Here is a 6,000-nt window from a genome sequence, read left to right as displayed (position 1 = left end):
GCACCGAGACAGAGAGCACTGACACCAGCACCGAGACAGAGAGCACTGACCACAGCACCGAGACAGAGAGCACTGACACCAGCACCGAGATAGAGAGCACTGACACCAGCACTGTGATAGAGAGCACTGACACCAGCACCGAGATAGAGAGCACTGACACCAGCACTGAGATAGAAAGCACCGACACCAGCACTGTGATAGAGAGCACTGACACCAGCACCAGCACCAAGATAGAGAGAGAGCACTGACATCAGCACCGTGATAGAGAGCACTGACACCAGCACCGAGATAGAGAGCACTGACACCAGCACCGAGACAGAGAGCACTGACACCAGCACCGAGACAGAGAGCACTGACACCAGCACCGAGACAGAGAGCACTGACACCAGCACCGAGACAGAGAGCACTGACACCAGCACCGAGACAGAGAGCACTGACACCAGCACCGAGACAGAGAGCACTGACACCATCACCGAGAAAGAGAGCACTGACACCAGCACCGTGATAGAGAGCACTGACACCAGCACCGAGATAGAGAGCACTGACACCAGCACTGAGATAGAAAGCACTGACACCAGCACTGTGATAGAGAGCACTGACATCAGCACCGAGATAGAGAGAGAGCACTGACATCAGCACCATGATAGAGAGCACTGACACCAGTACCGTGATAGAGAGCACTGACACCAGTACCGTGATAGAGAGCACTGACACCAGCACCGTGATAGAGAGCACTGACACCAGCACCGAGATAGAGAGCACTGACACCCCACCAGCACCGTGATAGAGAGCACTGACACCATCACTGTGATAGAGGGCACTGTTGGTGGTAGTGTCTTTGGGGATGCACACAGCAGAGAGTGATTGATAAAAGGCTGCTGCAGAAACGAGCAGTAATCTGCAGCACAGCAGTGCACCACAACCCTATATATTGTACACCTATACCAGTCCTTAAAAGGACCTTTGTGGACCTAGTAGCTAGTGATTTGCAGACTGTCCCTCAGTCCCTACACTGATAAAAGACAGCTGCAGAAACGAGCAGTAATCTGCAGCACAGCAGTGCACCACAACCCTATATATTGTACACCTATACCAGTCCTTAAAAGGACCTTTGTGGACCTAGTAGCTAGTGATTTGCAGACTGTCCCTCAGTCCCTACACTGATAAAAGACAGCTGCAGAAACAAGCAGTAATCTGCAGCACAGCAGTGCACCACAACACTATATATTGTACACCTATACCAGTCCTTAAAAGGACCTTTGTGAACATATTAGATAGTGATTTGCAGACTGTCCCTCCGTCCCTACACTGATAAAAGACAGCACTGCAGGGGCAGGCCGAGATGGCACCAACCTCCTCTCCGCCCTCCGACAGGGACAACTGACCCATGTGCCCTGTGTAGCTCACGTCTTTAACCTGGTGATGCAGCAGTTCTTGGGCAGGTACTCGGGCTTACAGGATGTCCTGAAGCAGGCCAGGAAAGTCTGTGTGCATTTCCACCGATCATTTAATGCATGTGCTCGGCTGGCTGAGCTCCAAAAGGAGTTGAACCTGCCCAAGAACCGCCTTATATGTGACATGCCCACCAGGTGGAACTCAACGTTGGCCATGCTACAGCAGCTGCACACACAGCAGAGGGCCATCAATGAGTACCTGTGCGACTACGGCACCAGGACAGGGTCAGGGGAGCTCGGTTTTTTCTCACCACGCCAGTGGGGCATGATCAGGGATGCATGCACTGTCCTGTCACCATTTGAGGAGGCCACAAGGATGGTGAGCAGTGACAGTGCATGCATCAGTGACACTGTACCTCTTGTCCACCTCTTGGAGCATATGCTGCATGGAATAATGGACAGGGCACTTGAGGCAGAACAGAGGCAGGAAGAGGAGGACTTCCTTGCCTCTCAAGGCCCCCTTTATCCAGACAGTGTTCCTGCTGTGCCACCCATCACACAGGAAGAGGATGAAGAGGAGGAGGAGGATGATTGTGTCAGCATGGAGGTGGAGGCTGGCACTCAGCATCAGCAGCAGCAGGCTTGTAGGGATGATTTACAGTCCCAAGAAACATGTGGACTTGTACGTGGCTGGGAGGAGGTAGCTGCGGATCATGTTGTCCTTAGTGACCCAGAGGACTCCGGACCGAATGCTTCAGCTAACCTACGCTGCATGGCCTCCCTGATCCTGCAAAGTCTGCGGAAGGATCCTCGTATTCTTCGGATCAAGGAGAGGGACCATTACTGGCTGGCCACTCTCCTTGATCCACGGTACAAGGGTAAGGTTGCCGACCTTATCTTGCCATTGCAGAGGGAGCAGAGGATGAGACATCTCCGGGAGGCCTTGCAGAAAGGTCTGTGCAACGCGTTCCCAGAGACTGGGAGGTTACAAACTCCTGGTCCTGGACAACGTGTTGCTGAGGCATCGGTCAGAAGGAGCGGTGGAGAAGGTGGCCGTCTGACTGATGCTTTCAGACAATTTTTTAGTCTGCAGCCCCAAGGTATGATCGGTTCCAGCAACCATCGCCAGCGTCTGATTTACATGGTGCAGGAATATCTAGGGGCAAGGTCAGACTTGGACACCTTTCCCACCGAAAATCCTCTGGCTTACTGGGTCTTGAGGATGGATCACTGACCAGAGCTTGCACAGTATGCAATTAAGCTACTGGCCTGTCCTGCATCCAGCGTTCTTTCGGAACGCACCTTCAGTGCTGCTGGTGGCTTTGTTACCGATCACAGGGTGCGCCTGTCCACCGAATCAGTTGATCGACTGACCTTCATCAAGATGAATCAGTCTTGGATCACCCACAGCTACCAAGCACCTGAAGCTGATGTAACCGAATAATTTTTTTTGAAATATCACATCCCTTCAAGACTGCCTATGCTGATGCTGAGTGACTGTCCTGTTATGTTGATTGTCTATCCTCTTCCTCCTCCGCTGATATGTTGGAAGAACATTTCTGGTTCTGGGTGATGCCATCAGCCCAATTTTTCTGCCCCTGTTTAACAGGGGCGTTTAATTACAATTTTTGATGCAATGCTTTGCAGCAGGGCTAATTCCTGCAATAAAACTAGAGTATATGGGAGAGGTTGCAGTGTGGTGGCACCAGCACCAGTGCCTAAGGCCCAATTTTTCTGCCCCTGTTTAACAGGGGTGTTTAATTACAATTTTTGATGCAATGCTTTGCAGCAGGGCTAATTCCTGCAATAAAACTAGAGTATATGGGAGAGGTTGCAGTGTCGTGGCACCAGCACCAGTGCCTAAGGCCCAATTTTTCTGCCCCTGTTTAACAGGGATATGTAATTACAATTCTTGATATAATATTTCACAGGAGGGCCCGTTCCTGTGCCCACCCAGAGTAACTGTGATGACTTATAGTGTTGTGGCACCAGCACCACAACCACCAAAGGTCAATTTTTCTACCACTGTTCAACAATGGCATGTAATTACAATTCTTGATATAATCGTTCACAGCAGGGCGCTCCAGCGCCCACCAAGAGTCACTTTGAGGGCTTACAATGTTGTGGCAAAACCAACACCTTGTTCCGCCATTTCTGCAGAGCATATAGGGCAGGCCCCTACTTTCAAACATCCAACTTACAAACATCTCCTACTTGCAAACGGAAGGAGACAACAGCAAGTGAGATGAAAAAAGATGGACGACAAAACAAATTATACAGGGGTGATAACCCTTCCCAATGTTTTCCAAAAAGCTTAAAAATTGTTTTTTTGACTGGAGCTACACTTTAAAAATGTACCAGTTGAAAATTACAAACAGATTCAACTTAACACAACAAACCTACACAGTCCCTGTCTTGTTTGCACCGCCTGTATACTGCTGTTCTGAGTATATGGGGCCTGGGGGCCACACGCATTTCCTTTTTTTAATATGGGAGGGGGTTCCCCTTAATATGCGTACAAGACCCAAAGGGGCTGGTAATGGGCAGGGAGGGCTACCCATGCCATTTTTCTCAATGATTTTCAACCATATTGCAGGAACCAGATATAACATTAAAACCGCAAGCAGTTTTAAATGATGTTATTTCCGTTTAATGTCATTTTGTGCAGGGACTGTTCTAAACACGGGAAACACGTGGCACTTCACAGGCATACCACAGACACCCCCCAGGCACGATATTTAAAGGAATATTTCACTTTTTTTTCACTTTAATCGTCATTAAAATCAGTGCTCCCGCCAAAACGGCCATTTTTAAAAACATTTTAGGCATTGACCCATGTCCCCTGGGGCAGGAGCCAGGTCCCCAAACCCTTTTTAGGACCGTATCTTACATATTAGCCGTTAAAATTAGCACTTTTAATTTCGAACGTTGAGTCCCATAGACTTCAATGGGGTTCTAAAGTTCGTACGAATTTGGGGTCCGTTCGAAAGTTCTGGTGCGAACCGAACCGGGGGGTGTTCGGCTCATCCCTAATCACCATCCACTCACAGTGTTCCTAATCCCTGCCACCTACTCAAAGTGTCCCTTACCACCGCAGTTCACTCCCAGTGTCACTAATCACCGCCACCCACTCACAGTGTTCCCAGTCACCGCCACCCACTCACAGTGTGCCTAACCATCACCACCCACTCACAGTGTGCCTAACCATCGCCATCCACTCAAAGTGTTCCTCATCACTGCCACACACTCAGTGTCCCTAGTCGCCTCCACCCACTCACAGTGTCTCTAGTCATCTCCACCCACTCGCAGTGTGCCTAACCATCAACATCCACTCACAGTGTTCCTCATCACTGCCATCCACTCACAGTGGCCCTAGTCATCTCCACCCACTCACAGTGTCTCACTCTCTAACAACTGCATTCCACTCACAGTGTCCCTAATCACCGTCATATTGTCCCTGATCACTGCCACACCAGTTACAATGTCCCTGTTAACCACCACACCAGTCATATTGTCCCTGATCACTGACATACCAGTTACAATGTCCCTGATCACCACCACACCAGTCATATTGTCCCTAATTACCGCCACAACAGGTACAGTGTCCCTAATCACCGCCACAATAGTTTTAATGTCTCTGATCATCGCCACTCCAGTTAGGTTCCCTGATCAACACCACAACAGTGTAGTGTTGCCTTTGCTTGATGCCTGTACTAACACTATGCCTTTTTGATTGCAGTCTTTATTGTCACAAATATTCAGTACCTAAACAAAGTGTAACAAAAGAAAGTACATGACAAAAGTAGATTGACAGACAAAACAATCCATGCATAACAACTAATGTTTATCATATTGTGAGCTACCAGTAGAATCTGAAGTGCCACAAGTAATAGTAGGATTATAAGATCCTTGTAAGGATAGATGTGAGGCAAGACGTAGATCCGACTATGGTAGATAAAGTATTGTATGGAAGCAGCAAATGTGGGCAAAGTGGGTCCAAGGTTCCACCTCAAAGGCAGGTGACACCACGCACCCATTATCTCAAAGAGGACCCCAAAATGTCCATAAATTGTTTGAGGGGGAAAGATGTGGATAAATTTAAAGAACTGACATACGGTACCAGGTTCTCTCAGCTGATCCGGCGATACCGTATGAGTGTTGATCCAGGTTGCGTCCTTCAACTAAGTCTCCAGGCTCCTTTAGAGAAACCAGCCTTGTGCACGGTCTTCTCCTGAAAAAGTCCTCCCCTGGGGTTCTTCAGTTGCTGGGCCTCTCCCTTCTGATGAGATGGCACTGGACCATCCCTGGATCAGTATGCTCCGAAATTCACTCGGACCTATACCCTTCCGTTGCTTCGCCCCGGGCCAGGCAACCCCGAGACACAGGATGCATAGTTCTGCACCCCAGGCCAGGAGGGCCATGGGGCTGGGTCAGGAGGACCACCAGAACCAAACGGACAGAAAGTAGTCTCCCGCCAACATGGCGTCAGTATCTTAAATCCCCCCCCCCCCCCCCAGAATGCACAGCAGGAAAATACTCCCACTGGGCTGGTTCCGAGAGATAAGTGGCATTCAATGCATCCAGCTAGACTGCATTTCTACTCTTG

Source organism: Lithobates pipiens, unplaced genomic scaffold (assembly GCF_037356315.1).
Source record: "Lithobates pipiens isolate NorthernLeopardFrog02 unplaced genomic scaffold, aLitPip1_a1.2 Scaffold_28, whole genome shotgun sequence".
Classification (NCBI taxonomy): domain Eukaryota; kingdom Metazoa; phylum Chordata; class Amphibia; order Anura; family Ranidae; genus Lithobates; species Lithobates pipiens.
Note: the sequence above shows the minus strand (reverse complement) of the source record.